We start from the raw sequence: 17,492 nt of genomic DNA, 5'->3' as shown, positions 1-17,492 counted from the left end.
TCTTTCTGTATTCACAGCTGTGAAAGCTACTTTCTTCAGAGTTCCTCTAATTTTTTTTAAATTATGTGACCTTTTATATTTAGGTCATTTGGAGCTTATTGTGGTATATCGTATGAAGTGTTAGTCTGAACCTAATTTCTGTCAAACTGTTGATCAGATTTCCCCAGAAGTTTTGTCAAATAGTGAGTCCTTGCTACAGTCGTTTAGATCTTTCACTTTATTGAGCACTATGGCAAGTCTTCCATTCTTTATGATTTTTTAAAAAAATCACTGACTAATGGTTTAGCACTTATATTTTCAGGTTCATTCAGCATTGTCAGATATAGTTCATTAGGGCCTGGTAATGAACTCATTGAGGACAGCAAATAATTCTTGTAGGATCGCTTTACTTATTTTTGGTTCCAGTGACCTATTAATCAGTTTTATTCTTTTCTTTCTACTCTGTTCCAAAGATGATTCTCCATGGCAAAGAAAATAGAAGCAAAAAGAGCTCAGTAACAATGCCTTTTCTGTGTTCTCTATCCCATTTTTGTTCTCCTTCCTCTCTCCTAATATAGATAAAAATATATTTTTTTTATTCTTGTTAGCTTTTCTCAGCCTGAGCTCAATGAGAGTTTTAGCTCTCTTGACGCTATTCTTTCAGGACAATGGAACATTTTTGCAGTTATCTTCTGTTATCTGACCTTGTTTCTGTCTTCTATGTGTTTTTTAAAAAATTATATTGATTAATTCCTTGTTTGCCTCCATGTTTCCTTGCATTGGCTCCTGGATTTCCTGATGGAAGTGTATGATGTCATTCTAATTCCTCTTTTATCTTTATTCCTTCTGAATAAAGTATTAGAGAGTTATGGGTCATCAAGTCTCAGTGATACAGGTGAGGTCAAATTTGTTTCTTTGGAATATGAACAGGCAGTTTTCAGGTGAAGAAATTAAAGTTATCTATATTCATATGAAAAAATGCTCTAAATCACTATTGATTAGAGAAATGCAAATTAAAAAACTCTGAGGTACCACATCACACCTATCAGATTGGTTAACATGACAAAACAGGAAAATGATAAATGCTGGAGAAGATGTGGGAAAATTGGAACACTAATGCATTGTTGGTGGAGTTGTGAACTGATCCAACCATTCTGGAGAGCAATTTGGAACTGTGTACAAAGGGCTATAAAACTGTGTACACCCTTTGAGCCAGCAATACCACTTCTAGGGCTGTATAACAAAGAGATCATAAAAATGGGAAGAGGACCCACATGTACAAAAATATTTATGAGAGCTCTTTTTGTAGTAGCTAAGAATTGGAAATTGAGGGCATGCCCATCAATTGGGGAATGGTTGAACAAGTTGTGCTATACGAATGTAATGGAATACTGTTGTTCCATAAGAAATGATGAGCAGGCAGACTTCAGAAAAGCCTGTAAAGACTTTAATGAACTGATGCTGAGTGAAGTGAGCAGAACCAGGAGAACATTGTATACAGTAACTGCAACATTGTGCAATGCCCAGCTTTGTTAGACTTAATTCTTCTCAGCAATACAAGGATCTAAGACAATTCTGAAAGACCCATGATGGAAAATGCTGTCCACATCCAGAGAAAGAACTATACAGTATGAATGCAGATCAAAACATACCATTTTCAATCTCTCTCTTTTTTTTTTTTTTGGTTTTGTTTCTTCTTTCTCATGGCTTTTCCCTTTGGTTCTAATTCTTCTTTACAAGGTGACTAATGTGGAAATATATTTAATATGATTGTACATGTATATCCTGTATCAGATTGCATGCCATCTTGAGAAGGTTGGAGCGGAGGGAAGGGGAGAAAATTGAGAACTCAAAATTTTATGGAAGTGAATGTTGAAAGCTAAAAACAAATAAATAAACTTATAAATGTTCAAAAAAATTGTCCCTTTGTTAGAGGCTCATTAATTCATCTTAGTATGAAACTCAGATTTAGTGCTTTTGGGGGGGGGTTGGGCAATGGGGTTAAGTGACTTGCCCAGGGTCACTCAGCTAGTGTTGTGTGTCTGAGGCTGGATTTGAACTCAGGTCCTCCTGAATCCAGGGCCGGTGCTTCATCCACTGTGCCGCCTCGCTGTCCCCAGATTTAGTGCTTTTGAGTGTAGATTTCTGAAACCATTTACTTTTTCGTCATTTGGACAGTGCATCTTACACATTTGCACAGATCGGAAGGTGTCTCTACTGCTATTCTTTCTACTAAATTATAGACATTAGCTATGTTTTTTTTCAGTTTAGTGGATGTACGTCTATAATTCTCTCTCCCCAATTTTTGATTAGATTTGCAAGACTTAAGGTAAATACATTTTTCCCAGCCCTTATTAAGCTTATTCTTGACTAAGAACCCATCATACCTATGCTCCAGACCATGGACTAGAAATCAACATCTTTAAATCCTCTTATCAGACTTCATGTTCTTAATCAACTACTGACTTCCTGAACTACCCTCTTTTTTGAAGCCCTAGCCTTCTATCATTAGCAGTAATAAATATCACCTATGCCACTAAGGTATCAGTTTCTTGTTCAAGACCCCATAATCCTTAGCAGTAATGTTGCCCTGAATCCAACTCAACCTGTCTTCCTGAGTTGCCGTATTTGACAGAAACACTGCACCCAGAGTATGCAGGAAACCCTGAAAGTGTCAAGCTGACATAATGTATTCCTTGGGAGTCAGGACAGGCGCCAGTCAGTCTGCACTAAACTGGGACCCCTATAGATAAGCAGACCATCTTCTTGGTCTAGCAGTTCCCAAGGGAAAAGAATTCGGCTTTTGCCATCTGCCTTGTTCCTCCTTTTTGGGAGGGGATTACTCCTTTCTCCACCCCTACTGCTCTTTTCCTCCTCCCATGCCCCTACCACATAGGAGGAGATCTCTGTCCCTCCTCCTCCCTTTGTTGCAATTTCATAAATATGCAAGCTTCAGTTTGGATTGGGAACTCCTTGCACCTGGGTAGGGGTTCCACATGCATGTTCACTTCTCTTGTAACAAAATTGAATTTCATGTGTTTCATGAAGTTGTGATTTCTGATTGACCAATACTTTCAGGATTTCTTTTAACAATATCATTTGTGCCCATCTGAGCTTCCATGGTAACCTCATTTCAGTTTTTTATAGGGTAACTAGATTAGAAATCAAGAATGCTATAGATAGTATATACTCAGAGTTAGTAAAAAGTCTTTTATGTTATCCTCATAAACAAGATGGGGATGCATGCTATATGATAATATGTATTAGTTTGGCTCCTGGGCTCTGTCCTACGTCAAATATGCTGTTTAATATTTTTATCTGTAACTTGGATGAAGGTATGGAAAGCAGAACTAAGGCACTACATGGAATCAGAATCCAAAGAGAACTCAATTAAATTCAACTGGCATTTATATATAAAGTACTTAAGATTTGTTAGACACTATTATAGGCACTGGGGAAACAAAGAGAAAAACAAGTCCCAGCCCAGAATAATGGACTGAACTGAATGAGACAAAATTTAATTACAATTAATTTAACATCTTGTACTTGGGTTAAAAAATTCAATTGTATGGTATAGGGTTTTTATTTCATCTCTAGGCTCTGCCATGTGAAGGCTGACAGAGATAAAGGTCATTTTCATAGGACCCTGGCAGGTCCATCCTGGAGAAATAATGACAACCATTGTTTGGGGTGGGGGAGGGCTCTTATCATAAATTTCATCAAGGCATCTTTCTTTCGCATTGAGTCCTCAACTAAGGTGTCAGTGGATCTTCAAATGCCTGTTAAAGCTCAGTCAGGACTCAGTATGTACTTCTACCCCACCCCTTCTTCTAGCTAAGGGTCTTTTAGCTGGCAGAAACACTGGGGCCACAATGAAACAAAAGAGAGATGACAGCTTGTTAGGATGTAGCGAACTGTAGTTTCACATGCCATTCATTAAGGACGTACCTGGGTTCTTTCAGTCAAAATAAAACAATGAATCTGTGTCTATAAGTTGCCTCATTTTATTAATGATCTGAAATATTGGGTACAAGGAATTCATGTGCTCTTTTATTATATTATTATTTTATTATTGCCTTTTATTTCTTTTCTATCAAATATTCTACTTTTTTTTTTTAACAAGTCTCTTCCTCTTCCACATTTTGGAGAAATTTGCTATCATAGACTCAATTTTCCCCAATTCTGTTAATTCTATTTTTTTAGTTGAGTGTTCTCATTTCTGTGTTGAGGGCTTCAGTTTCTGACCTAAGTTCACTCCTAATTTCATTTGGATGTTCCAAGAGTTCAGGTTGGGGGAAGGAGTTTCCACAGGATGGGTGTTCAGTCGGACTCCCTGTTGCCCCAGGATTGCTGCCCAGTCACAAGGCATCTTGTTGAGAGCCACCACAATTTCTCTTTCTGTTCTTTCTGTCATATGACTGAGCAGTCAGCACCAGCTACTTGGGCAGAATCAGGGCATTTGGGGGTCAGGGACACTCTACTAAGGGAGGGTAAAGACTGTGTCAAAAGTTATGTTGACCAAAAAACAACAACAAAAAAGTTATGTTGACTCAGCATCCTATTGTTCCCAGCCCTGCTTATCAATCAGTGTTAGGGGAGGCTGGGGTGAAGAAGGAGACACTAAATCTGCAGCCTTTCACATCACCCACTTTTTGTCTGTACCCCTGCTTCCAAATTGTCACATTCTATACCTTGGAGAGGAACTGAGATGCAATGGCCCACCCTTTTCTGTTGAGGTGGACCTATCTGAATTGTCTTCAAGTTACCTATAAAAGCTGTCCCTAATGCGGTTTAGGGGATCTCAAAACTATTAGGGGTCATGGAGTTGTCTGGAATGAATTTTTGAACTCAAACCATCTTTCAGTCAAGTGATAAAACTTTATTGTGATGTTGTAGGAGTGGGCAAAGTTCTATATGGAACCTGCAACCTAATGGGGTAAAGTTAAAAATGTATAGGAAATCTTCAGTGAATGGTGTGCCAACTACGCTAATTAGGTGGTCAGGGGCAGGATTAGGGAGTGGTCAGTTTTTAAAGGAACATGCAGTTTTTAAAAATCTACTGAGCAGGCGTTTTACCCAGAATATACTAAGAGAAATGAGGGGAGGCACTGAGGGGTTTTAGGCCTGCCAAGTCACTAAGTCAACCAATGGTCAGGGTTGTTCTGTCTATTAACAATCAATGTCTTCTTAGGCAAGATGGACTGGGGAGTGAATGTATATCTTGACTTCTGGAATGTATATGGTACCTAAGTGGAGTTGGTATGAAATAATTAGGGTGGTACAAGATGGTCCTGTGTATGCAAAGGAAATTCTTACAGAGGTCACTGTAATAGGGGGAGAGAGTTTGGTTCACTGAGTTATAATCATGAGTTATTGCCAGAGATATGGTCTTTGGACTACAGAAATATATGATCTTAGGTCTGGGGTCCAAGAACAAGTATTCTATCATCCCTACCTTGAAGCCAGTACCAGTGTAAATTCCTAAAACTTCAACCTTACTCAGGACTTTTCTGTCTTTACTTCTTGAAGATTTAGCTCAATTTAATCTTAAATTGACATATAATTCCTTTGTTTAGAGATTGAAGAGTTGAAGATACTTGCAGAGGACTAATCCATCATCTTGTGATTGATAGAAGCCAGTCCAGTTCAGGCCTAAGGCTCTTGTACCTTCTAGTGTCCAATGACCCAACAAGGTGGGGCCATAAGTGCTGCAGTAAGGCCTCATTCCTTGGTAATTTTATCCATTCAGTGATCTCCCCACTCAATTTTTTTTTTCTTCCAAGCTTCCCTCATACTTCTATTCCCTCTTGTTCCTATACAATCCCATTAGGGCCCAAGCTTTTCCAATCTTTTTTAAATTGACAAAGACCTAATATGACAAACCTATTTGAAAATGCTAAAGGTAGAAGGTCTTAAGAGTTGACCATTTTTGTTCCTGAAATTTTTTAAAATTAATTTATTTTTAGTTTTCAACATTTACTTCCGTAAGATTTTGAGTTCCAAATTTTCTCCCCATCTCCCCTTCCCCCACCCCAAGACAGTGTGCATTCTGAATACCCCCTCCCCTGATCTGCCCTCTTTTCTATCACCCCCCTCCCTTCTCCTATCCTCTCCCCCTTCTATTTTCCTGTAGGGCAGGATAGATTTCTATACCCCATTGCCTGTATATCTTATTTCCCAGTTGCATGTAAAATCAGTTTTAATATTTGTTTTTAAAACTTTGGGCTCTAAATTCTCTCCCTTCCTCCCTGCCCACTCACCCTCATTGAGAAGGCAAGAAACTCGATACAGGTTATACATGTATAGTCATGCAAAACACTTCCATAATAGCCATGTTGTGGAAAAACTTAACTATATTTCCCTCCATCCTATCCCACCCCCCATTTATTCTCTCCTTTGACCCTGTCTCTCCTCAAAAGTGTTTGCTTCTGAGTACCCCCTCCCCCAATCTGCCTTCCCTTCTATCATTCCCCCTGTCTTATCCTTCCCCCCTATTTTCCTGTAGGGTAAGATAGATTTCCATACTCAATGGAGTGTGTATGTTATTCCCTCCTTAAGCCAAATCTGATGAGAGTAAGATTCATTCATTCTCTCCCCTCTCCCCTCTTCTCCTCCACTGTAAAAGCTTTTTTCCCCCTCTTTTATGTAAGATAATTTACCCCATTCTACCTCTCCCTTTCTCCTTCTCCCAGTACAATTCTCTCTCACCCCTCTTTTATGTAAGATAATTTACCCCATTCTACCTCTCCCTTTCTCCTTCTCCCAGTACAATTCTCTCTCACCCCTTAGTTTGTTTTTTAGATATCATCCCTTCATATTCAACTCACCCTATTCCCTCCAACTACCCTAATACTGAGAAAGGTCTCATGAGTTACAAGTATCATCCTTCCATGTAGGAATGTAAACAATTCAACTTGAATAATTCCCTTATGATTTCTCTTTCCTGTTTACCTTTTCATTCTTGAGTCTTGTCTTCGAAAGTCAGGTTTTCTGTTCAGCTCTAGTCTTTTCATCAAGAATGCTTGAAAATCCTCTATTTCACTAAACATCCATTTTTTCCCTGAAGGATTATATTCAGTTTTGCTTGGGTAGGTGATTCTTGGTTTTAATCCTATCTCTTTTGCCCTCCAGAATATCATATTCCAAGTCCTATGGTCCCTTAATGTAGAAGCTGCTAAATCCTGTGTTATCCTGATTGTGTTTCCACAGTACTTGAATTGTTTCTTTCTGGATGCTTGCAATATTTTCTCCTTGACCTGGGAACTCTGGAATTTGGTCACAATATTCCTAGGAGTTTTCCTTTGGGGATCTCTTTCAAGAGGTGATCGGTGGATTCTTTCCATTTCTATTTTACCGTCTGGTTCTAGAATATCAGGACAGTTTTCCTTGATAATTTCTTGAAATTTGATTTTTAGGCTTTTTTTTTGATCATGGCTTTCAGGTAGTCCAATAATTTTTAAATTATCTCTCCCGGATCTATTTTCCAGGTCAGTTGTTTTTCCAGTGAGGTATTTCACATTATCTTCTATTTTTTCATTCTTTTGGTTTTGTTTTATAGTTTCTTGATTTCTCATTAAGTCATTAGCTTCTATTTGCTCCATTCTAATTTTAAGGAATTATTTTCTTCAGTGAGGTTCTGGACTTCCTTTTCCATCTGACCAATTCTGCTTTTTAAGGCATTCTTCTCATTGGCTTTTTGGACCTCTTTTGCCATTTGGGTTAGGCTATTTTTTTAAGGTGTTATTTTCTTCAGTATTTTTTTTGGGGGGTCTCCTTTAGCAAGCTGTTGACTTGTTTTTCATGATTTTCCTGTATCACTCTCATTTCTCTTCCCAGTTTTTCCTCTACTTCTCTTACTTGTTTATTAGAATCCTTTTTGAGCTCTTCCATGGCCTGGGACTGATTCATATTTTTCTTGGAGGCTTTGGATGGTAGGAGCTTTGACTTTATTGTCTTCTTCTGGTTGTATGTTTTGATCTTCTTTGTCACCAAAGTAAGATTCTATGGTCTGACTTTTTTTGCTCTGTTTGCCTACATTCCCAGCCAATTACTTGACTATTAAACCCTGTTAAGGTAGAGGTCTGCTTCCAGTGTGGAGAATATACTGTCCCAAGCTTCAGGGGTTTTGTGCAGCTGTTTTCAGAGATATTTCTAGGGACCTATAAATTTTTAGTTCTTCCAAAGTGGTATGATCAAAGGCAAGGTGTTTACTCCTTTCCTGGCCTGTGCTGTGGTCTATTAGTGACCACAAACACTGCTTTCTGTCTTGGAACTGTGAGGAGGGTTCTCTCTGCACTGCTGCCACCAGCTTTGCCATTCCAGCACTCCTCCTTGCCCCAGGACCACAACTCAGGACTGTGACTTAGATTCAAGCAGAGGCAAAGCAAGAGAATCTTGCCTTAGCACCAGCAGAGATCCCTGCAATCCCCTTCACTCAATCCCCACTCCGTCTGTGGCCCGAGCTCCTGAAGTAGCCACCACCCCAGGGCTGCAGCGGGACTGGGACCAAACTGAACTCCTCTCTCACCCAGGCCTGGTAGACCTTTCCTACTGACCTTCTAAGTTGTCTTTGGCATTTGTGGGTTGAGAAGTCTGGAAACTGCCACAGCTTCCCTTGATTAAGTCCCTGAGGCCTGTTCCAGGTTCGTTGAGGCCCCATCTTTGCCTGCTCAGGCCACACTGAACTGTGCTCCTCTCCCAGCCTGGTGCAACAGACCTTTCAATCAACCATCCAGGTTGTCTTGGGCTGGAAATTTGTTTCACTCCACCTTTTTGTGGGTTCTGCTGCTCTAGAATTTGTTTAGGGCCATTTTTTACAGGTATTTGGAGGGGTTTGGGGGAGAGCTCAAGCAAGTCACTGTTTTTACTCTGCCATCTTGGCTCTACCCCTGAAATTTCTAAACTACAAGTATATTATAACAAGGAAGGGCCTTATTTTTAAAATAATATAAATTATTAACTTATCAAATTACTTTGTAACATATAATTTGTACAAATAACAACAATGTATCAACTGGGACAGATGAGATGATGTGAAAAAATTTTGCACCAATTGAAAAATAGTATTTATCTGTGTACACCCATACATACATATGTATGTATGTATGTATGTATATATGTGTATACATGCATATATATTTTCTACATATGTAAATGTAGGCTTTCAAAAAGCTATATTCTAAGAATATTGGCTCTTCTCAATCAAATATTTATTAAATGCCTACTATGTGCCAGGCACTGTGCTAAGTACTGGGAATACAAAAAGATGTAAAAAACAGTACCTGTCCTCAAGGAGTTTACAGTCTAATGGGGGAGATAACATGCAAACAAATATATACATAGCAAGCTATATACAAGATAAATAGGAAATAACTAATAGAGGGAGGTATTGTAATTAAGGGGTTGGGGACAGCTTCCTATAGAAGGTGGGATTTTATTTGGGGCTTAAAGGAAGCCAGGGAGGTCAGCAGTTAGACGAAGGACAGCATCTCAGCGTGGGAGACAGTGGGAGGAAAGGTCTAGAGCTGAGAGATGGAGTGTCTTGTGGAACAGCCAGGAGGCTAGTGTCACTGGATCGAAGACTATTTGGTGGGGAGGAAGGTATAAGAAGACTGGAAAGGTAGGACAGGGCTATATATAAAGTGCTTTGAATGACAAATAGAGCGTTTTGTATTCTCCCTTAAAATGCTGCTGTAGAGTTAGGAAGAAGCAATGTTAAGCTGCCCCTTCCTGCTTTGCTAGTAAGCAGATCCTTTGGGAATGGGCTGCAAACTGTCAGAGCTGGCTATAGGCTTCATCAGCATGGGTCTCTGCCCTGAGTAACTTGTTTTCACTGGCTGTCTTCCGGGTCCCTCATCATCTTCATCTCATGGCTTCCCTGGCATTTTTCAAATCCCACAGAGCTAGTTCCTGCTGGGTTTAGACCCCCTCACTTCAGGTCTGATGGAATAGCCCATGTTGGTACCCAACCCACTTCCTCCCTCTTCTGTCCTCTTTGCCTTCATGTGGTGGGGGAGAATCAGCTTCTGGAGCTTCTTCCTGGGTAGGTGGAAGATGGGGAAATTCAGACAAAGCCACTGCAGCCTGGGGAGGGGGGTGCCTGCCCTAAGACCAGGCCTAATCACAAGGGGATCCACTTCCAGGCTCCCTGATGCCCCATTGGCTTACTTCTTCCCTTTCAGGTGACAGAGCAGAATTGGTGTCTGCTGCTTCTTGTGGGATGAGCGACTGCTGGAGAAAGGTGTTTGTGTGGAACCACTAGAGCAGTGGGGACCGTGTTTCATGCAATCCTGTAAGTTTGCTTGTGTTCTTGCCATGCATACATGGAGACTGGTGGGAGAGGAGTATTAGAATTTTCTAGAGTTAATGGATAACAGATTTTATTGTAACTTGGATCCTATCTTTATCCATATATGGAGCCATGTAATATCTTATGCATAATTCCTTTGGGGAGGAGGGGTGATAAGGTTTGTAAAGAGTGACACTTCTGTGACCTTTCTGGTCATGTGACCATTCTAATAAACACTCATGTTTTGGAGCACTTTTCAATAAGAAATTTTTGTACTTGAGCCCCCCAATTATCCAGGTAACTGAGAAAGGCTCTATGAGGACTGGCTATCTTAGCTAAGATACAGAGTGGCTGGACATACCAACAATCCTTTGCGGTGACTGGGAGTAAAACCAGCTGAACATGTAGAAAACTGCAGCTCTGAAGCCAGTTAAGCTCCTAGCAGCTTTCAAGCAGACCTGCAGCCATTTGGTGGCTTACGGACCTTCAAGAAACATCCTTGTCTTCAGAGACTCCGCTGTCAGTTATGAGGCTCTTAGACACATCCTGTTTTACATCCCCTTACCTTATGATTTGTGCTCCAGCCTGCTTATCGCCAGAAAGCCTTCTGGATTTGTGGATCAAAGGGCCACAGCTCTGACACCTGGAATTCCCCACTCCCCCCTCCCCTTGGGAACTGGCTCCGTGACTCAGTCCTTTCTAGGAGTCCCACCTTTCTCCCCAAATTTCCTGCCTTTCTTTGTTCAAAAAGTACCTATATTCTCCCTATTCATTACTTCGTGGGTTGTTAAACATTAGGCTGGCAGTTCCCATGCACATGTTTTAGTCCCCTGCTTAATAAAAATCTTTAATTTCACAGGCATCATAAAACCTCTGGTTTTCTTCTCTTTAGGAAAAAGGGCGCTTTAGTCTGGAGAACTTTGTGTTCTCTGGGTGTCTTTCCCCTTGGGGGGAAAGAGAGACCTAAATTCCCTAAAGAAGGTGACTGCCTCTGTTTACGGTGTCTTTCACTCTTACACCCTAGGGCCAAATGGTATTAACCTTATTTTGCAGGTATTAGACTATTCTTAGTAACATGCATTTGTTGAGTTCCTCTCTTCTCAAGAGATTAGGTACCTTACAAAATGACAATGACCCTATAAGCCCTCTTTTGAGAGTAGAAGGTTATCCCTGATAATAAAATGCACCCCATAATCCCCTCAGTTGTTGAATTTATTGCACTGTAAGGCTGGTATGACCATGTCATACTCTTACTATAGCTTCCCATTACCACCAGCATCAAATATAAAATCATCTGTTTGGCTTTTAAAGCCCTCTAAAACCTGGCCCCCTACTACTTTTCCAGTCTTCTTCCACCTCACCCACAATGCTGACTGGCCTCCTTTGTATTCCTCCCAGAAGACACTCTATCTCCTGATTCTAGATTATTTACACTGGCTCTCTTAAATGTCTGGAATAAACTCCCTTATCATCTGTATCTCCTGGCTCCTCTGGCATTTTCCATGTCCTACTTTCTTAAATCCTACTTTCTATGAGAAAATTTTCATAATAATAAAATTAACAACAATAGCTAGCATTTATCTAGCACTTTAAAGTTTGCAAAACACTTCACAAATATTGTCTCATTTGATCCTCATAACAACCCTAGAAGGTTAAGTGCTATTATCATCCCCATTTTGCAGATGAGGAAACCAAGGCAGACAGCGGTCACAGACTTGCCCAGGGTGACAGGACTGGTAATTGTCTGAGGCCAGATTTCAGTGCAGGCCCAGTGTGTGTCATCCAGCTACTAGCATTTCTCCTTGGTGTTCGTGCCTTCCCTCTGGGATGTCCCAGTGAAGACTTCTCAGTGTAATTAAGGTAATGAGTTCAGAAGGTAGGATAGGGTTAAGAATAGATTACTGTAAGATCTTCTCTTTTTAGTGCCAGATATTAGCAGTTAAAATTTGTCTAGTTAAGCCCTGGCCTGCCTTCTGATCTCATCCAGATGTGCCTTTTGTCCCAAGCCCCGGAAAACCCTTAAATGTTCAAGTCCCCTTATCTCCCTTTGACAGGTTCTTATTCAGATGTCTTTCTGTTCCCAGCATTATCTGTTCAATCCTTGAGACCTTCCAAAACAACTGTAAATTATCTTCCTAACTGTACATTTTTAGCCGAGTTAAGGGAGAGCTGTGAGGGAGGGGAAATTGAACCTTCAGGGTTATATAAACTAACTTCTACCTCTGTGGGTTGTCTCCCTTCATCAGAGTCCACTGATGTGGGGACACCCAAATCTCGAGATTTGAATAATAATAATAATAATCAATAATAAATTAACTTTCTGTTTCTCCTTGGACACCTCTGTTTTGTTTTATTTTTTTTAATTTTTTTTTTATTTGAGTGGCATCCCACACACCCAGTTTATCCTCTGTGTAACTGGTTCTGTACATAATAGTTTGCACATTGTCTCCTTCATTAAACTATGCTTCTTGAAAGCAGGAACTGGCTTTTTGCTTTTCTGAGTGTTCCCCGGGCTTAGCACAGTGCTTGGCAAATATTAAGCACTTAATAAATGCTTGCTGACTTGGTATCTATTTTCTTCTCCCATAGGGTAGAAAAGTAATTTTTTCCAAGCTTTTGAATTTGGTGTTTTCAAGTATCTCTTTAAGTTTCTAGTCTAAATTTTACCTCCTCTCTCTTTAGGTTAATTAGGAGCAGTATAAGGAGGCCAGGGGCATTAAGTGTGGCAACCTTTGGTGTATATGAATGTATTTGTAGCCAACTCTCCAGTCTTCAGTCAGGCTTGTTTTCTGAGTACTTATTAATCAGTGTTGGGGAGGCATCACCCAGCCTGCAGCTTCTGTATTACCTGCTATCCAGCATGTAGTAGGTCATCTCTTACCTGTTAGCCAGACCCTTATCTTATATGATGCAGAAATTGGGGAGAGCTGAGACACAATGGCCTATCCTCTTTGGCTTATTTATCCGAATTGTCTTTATTTCATTATGAAAGTTACCAATAAAATATGGCTCCACCTAGATTCCCTTGCTGATCTCTAGTGATCGATCTACTTTGATGAATTTTTTAATATACAACTTTTACTTCTTTTGCCCTTCCTTAGTTTTGCCTTGCTAATCAAAGGGAAAGCCCAAACAAAGAATTTTCCTTTTGACGGAGAGTTCACTGGGGAACCATGGATGAATTCACAAGCGGCCTTCTCCCTGTTTTTTGGGAGTCTAGATTATGGTTATTGCAAGTGTGTTCTCTTTGCTATGTTTTAACTTAGTTTCTTTTATTGCTTTGCCTAAATTAAGGTGATGTCCTGGTGTGAGTGAAAATGTGCTCATTTGTTCTGCTGCCCTTTCCAGGGTCCCCCACTGTGTTTCGGGGTTTGCAAGCTAATCCCAATTCCCAGAGTTTACTTAGTTTGAGTTAAGAAAAGATACACATCAATACATACCACTATGAGCCTTGCAGCCCCAAAAGGAAGGAAATATTAGCTCTCTAGGTTAGGCTTATTATAATGCAAGACTTGATCTGCCCACTAGACAACTTGGACTTTGTGGGCAGCTGGTTATCTGAAGTGCGCTCAAGCAGTCATGAGGTATGTCTGAACTTATTCATACTCAAATGTAGCAACCTCTCTGGTTGGGACTGAAGACCCAGAGGGCGGCTACTATCTTGGGTTTTGGGATAACTCTGTAGGCTTCATTCGTTAGTAGTTTTTCTCAGCCTTAGACACAATTAACTCAAAAGAAGAGCAGTGGCAGAGTGGGCCCAGTAGAAACATTGTCCCCGCCCCCGTAAACCTGGGGCACACTCTTCAACAAATGCACATAGCGTCCGCGGACAGAGTGGGGTCAAACTTAGAGAACAAGGGTAGTTAGACACAGGTGTAGGATACACATAGGCAACCCACAATTCCTGGCATATATACCACAGGGTCTGGAAAGCTTCTTCTCTTCAGAGTCCTTGGGAAACCTCCCTTGGGGAAGTTTGCCTGACAGGCAGCTTGCCTGTTCCCGCCTACTCTGCTCCATAGCCTATGGAGCTGCGATTGGGGTCCCACTCTTTGAAGGTGCTTCCTTCCTCAAGTGACTGGCTCTCTGAATCTGCGTTTGTCTTCTGTCTCTACTCCTTACGACATATCCATTGTCAAAGGGAGGTGGCCAGTGCAAGAAAGGGGAGGAGAGAAACTCTTCAGCTATCAAGAACAGTTGCCTCTCACAGGCCTTGGTTCTTTGGGTTTCTCCCAAATTCCTCAGTTTAGCTATTAAAATCCCCATTGGGAGGGTCAATTGGTTTGCTGACCTAATACCACTGTTCCATAAACTCAATCAGAAAAAGATGTTCACACCTCATAAAGGGATTAGGGAATAGATTCATCTTCACAATTAGCTCTAACACCTCATTAACACTTTGGGATTATATTCTTCTAGTCTTTTAAGGCTAGACAGGATCGAAGATCAAGCTATCCTAGCTACATACAACCTGCATGCTAGCTGTGTCCTCCTTACTGCTTCTGCTCTTTATGGCAACTGGGGAAGAAGAAGTCCCAGCCAAAAAACAACTTAGTTTGTGAAAGTAAGCTACCTTCCTCTCCAAGTCTGGACACTAAGCAAGGGCTTGAGTGTGACTCGAAACATTATCTGGATTTTTTGCATTTGATCTCTAGTTGATAGAATGTGTGTGGAGAATCTTCCTGGTTCCACTGTCTATTCCAAGAAAACAACTTCCCTCCCAGAATAGGTTTAAGAATTTGGCACCCCATTTCTGAAAGACTGCCAAACCAGGGACCATGGTATGAATGTTAACTGTCTCTTGCGGATATGTAACAACTACAAATGTGTTGGTTTGTATGGTATCACATAAATACACATTCAAGCACTGTTTTTAGCATTTCAACCCACTTGATGACACTAGTAATACCACACATAAGGACCTAAACTAATCATTTAACCTTGTCCTGAGGCAGACCAGTCAACTTTTGGACAGGTCCAGTTTTTAGCACATTTGTTCGTGATCAAACCTGAATTTGCTTCTCTACAAATCTTGCCTATTGCTACCTTTTATTTGCTCTGAGAGAAGTGATTATTTTTTATTATGTTAATAACCAGTTATTAAATTAGGATTAAGGCTTTTTCTCCCTACTTCCTTATTCAGGGACCAGCCTGCCAAAGTCAGTCAGTTTCTGAAGGACATTGCTGATAAATGAGATTGTCCAAATCCTCCAGGAACATTCTTCTTGGTGGGACCCCACCCAGATAGAAGGCCTTACTTCTATTTAAAGTGATCTACAGGATCTAATCTAGGTGAATTCTTACTTTAGGAAAGTAAGCCCGAGTCACTGTACCCCACCACTGTTGTTTAGGATAACCCAGTTTATGAAGGAGAAAACAGACCAGAACGGTTTGGTTCCAGACCATTCAACCAGAATGGTGATAGATTCCTTTGTTCGGATGGCTGGAGGCAGCTGAGCTGTAGGATCAAGTCACATCTCAGCAGGAGGGGCTGAAGACTTTTAGTCCACCTCCTCATTAATTGTTCACCAGTCAGGGTGGAGTTTCACCTGTCAAGGGCACCTCCTTTTCCAAAGGTATTTAAGCAGTCAGTGATCTCCATGGTTTTGTCTTTGGTTATGGAGAGAAACCGCTTACTATCAGTGTCTTGATTATCAGCTAGTCTAATTAATAAATTGATTATTAATTACCCAGAAACTCTTGGGGTTTTTTTTCCTTTCCTTTTTTTTTTTTTTTAAATATTCATGTAAAATGGTCAGAAACAGGGATCTTTGGGCCCTGCTGAATTCAGAAAGGATGTTCAATCATCTTAATTGGGCAAAAAACTCAAGGAGTTCCTAGTCCATACTAATTTAAATCTCTGTTTTATTTACCCCCTAGCCTATAATCTTGGAAAACTTGAAAGCAGAAGAAATAATAACCCATGATGATACATACACCCATGTGCCTCCAACTGTCCTCTAGAATGCTTCCATTCTTGGCACTTAAGATATTGAAAATGTCATTATTTAGTACAACATGTGGGCAGCTTTCTGTACACATGTCCTGCCACTAAGAGACAGTCATGGTTTCTATGCCAGCTGTCATCAAAGGAAGTGACAGACTGGTTCTGTGAATTATAACTATTGAAAGCTCTCCAAGGACAGGGATCTGTTCCTATTCATCTGTTCTTGTTTGCCTTTTCATTTGCCTCGGCTATATTATAGTCATGTAGGACAAATAACCCTTCTCACTCAGGATAGCCCTTTATATACAGAAGAAAGATGGATTATGGACAGAAAGGATGAAAGGAAGAAAGAGATTATGTTCTCCCTGTATTCTCTTCTCTAGGCTAGCCATTTCCATTCAGAAGCTCATAGGTCTGGAGCTAGCAGAGTCATTCTAGGTCATTTAGTCCAACCCCCTCACTGGACAGTTGAGGCACCTGAGATGTAGAGGTGTTAGGTGACCTGCTCACAGTCACACAGTAGTTAGCACCCAAACCCAGGTCCTTTGACTGCACATCTAGTCCTTCTCCCACTGGACCCCATCACCTCCTCTCCTTCAATCACTTGAAAGCCTTCCCAATGTTGGCGTTCCTAAAACGGGGTCACCCAGTTAGTGGTGTTTACTTGCTGCTCTCCATATGTGGCATTCCACTTCCCACCTGTACCTTTGCTCAGGCTGTTCATTTCCTCATGACTGGAACACAACTATCTCCTTACCTATTAGAATCCTGAGTTGGCCTTGACGGCTTAGCACAAGGGCCACTTCACATAAGAAGTCTCTCTTGATCTCCAAATTTGCTTGTTTTGGCCTTCCCTGAAATCACTTTGCACTCAGACAGTATCTTGTGTTTACTTATCTGTGTGTACATGTTGTTTTCCCTCAATAGAGTACAAGGACCTTGACCCCAAGGGTTTGTCCTTTTTTTTTTTGTACCCCCAGAACCTAACTTAGTGCCTGACACACAGGTATGTATGTTTAATAAATATTTGCTGAATGGATGATGCCCAGAACTGAGTACAATATGCCAGATGTGTTCTGATCAGGGCAGAAAACAGCAGGATCATCACTTTGCTAGACCTGGACATTTCTCTTCATGCATCCAGATTGTCTTTATTTCACTTGAGAGCTTAATTTTGTTTGCCTACAGCAGGGATGGGGAAGCTGCTGCCTCAAGGTTACATGTGGCCCTCTAGGTCCTCAAGTGCAGCCCTTTTGGATTCAAAGGGCTTCAAGGCCA

General features: G+C 40.8%; 1 long non-coding RNA gene across 5 annotated transcripts in view; it reads left to right on the top strand.

The window, feature by feature from the left end:
- LOC110199745 (uncharacterized) overlaps window positions 1-17,492 on the top strand; it is a 58,837-nt gene that overhangs the window by 7,551 nt on the left and 33,794 nt on the right. For all 5 annotated transcript variants that reach the window (XR_013487375.1, XR_013487374.1, XR_013487372.1 and 2 more), the window contains one exon: window positions 10,161-10,270. This is a non-coding gene — a long non-coding RNA (uncharacterized LOC110199745). The remainder of the gene's footprint in view (window positions 1-10,160; window positions 10,271-17,492) is intronic.

The sequence above is a fragment of the Phascolarctos cinereus genome, unplaced genomic scaffold (assembly GCF_003287225.1).
Source record: "Phascolarctos cinereus isolate Bilbo 61053 unplaced genomic scaffold, phaCin_HiC Scaffold_5;HRSCAF=322, whole genome shotgun sequence".
Classification (NCBI taxonomy): Eukaryota; Metazoa; Chordata; class Mammalia; order Diprotodontia; family Phascolarctidae; genus Phascolarctos; species Phascolarctos cinereus.
Note: the sequence above shows the minus strand (reverse complement) of the source record. Positions and strands in the feature narration are given on the sequence as shown.